Source organism: Corvus kubaryi, unplaced genomic scaffold (assembly GCF_017639235.1).
Source record: "Corvus kubaryi isolate FWS band 111438036 unplaced genomic scaffold, C.kubaryi_AGA036_p1.0 137, whole genome shotgun sequence".
NCBI classification, from domain to species: domain Eukaryota; kingdom Metazoa; phylum Chordata; class Aves; order Passeriformes; family Corvidae; genus Corvus; species Corvus kubaryi.
In genome coordinates, this window is record NW_024580671.1 from 18807423 (window position 1) to 18808039 (window position 617).

A 617-nucleotide genomic window follows, 5' to 3' on the forward strand; every position below is an offset into this window, starting at 1 on the left:
GTGGGGCTCAGGACAAGCCTAGGGGTGACCATATCTTGACCTCTCAGGGTTAGGCTTTAGCATCAGTCAGGCACTGACACCTGATGTTGGGTGCCCAGCGGTTGGGAGTGCCGCGGGAGGCTGTGCCTGCACACCACTGGTACCCACTTGTCCTGAAAACGCCCAGGTGCAGAATAAGGTCCTCCAAGGGTCCCCTCCTGGCTTTCCCCATCTGGGAAGTGACAGCCGTCCCTCCTGCCCCCGGGCTGGGGGCGCCTGGCCAGAAGGGACGAGGGGAAAAAAGGAGGGGAGGGGGAGCGAGAGAAGAAGCCCCCCCCCCTCCTTCCCCTCACCGCGCACCCGGGCTCCTGAGATGTGGTGAGTCACAGGCAGGTCAGGACCGCGCCGGAGGGGCGGAGGGAGCGCGGGGACCGGCTGATTTACCGCTGGGAGCCGCCACCAGCGCGGCGGAGGCGCCCTAGGGAAGGGCGCGGAGAGCCGCCCCGCAGCCCAGGTGCCGTGCGGGAGGGAGGGAGGGACACCCCTGCCCGCTGGGGCGCGCAGCCCCTGCCGCCCCCAGGTAGGGACAGCAGCTCGGGATGGGGCCGGGGGGAGCCTGAGCCTGCGGGGCGGAGGGG

The 617-nt window shown here is 69.9% G+C and overlaps 1 protein-coding gene across 2 annotated transcripts in view; it reads left to right on the forward strand.

The window, feature by feature from the left end:
• The first annotated feature begins 472 nt into the window (after nt 1-472).
• MET (MET proto-oncogene, receptor tyrosine kinase) overlaps nt 473-617 on the forward strand; it is an 88717-nt gene continuing 88572 nt past the window's right edge. Inside the window, exon 1 of one of the 2 annotated variants that reach the window (XM_042018082.1) lies at nt 473-559. The gene's annotated coding sequence lies outside the window, so the exon portion shown is untranslated. The remainder of the gene's footprint in view (nt 560-617) is intronic. The other variant, XM_042018081.1, reaches the window with a different exon arrangement.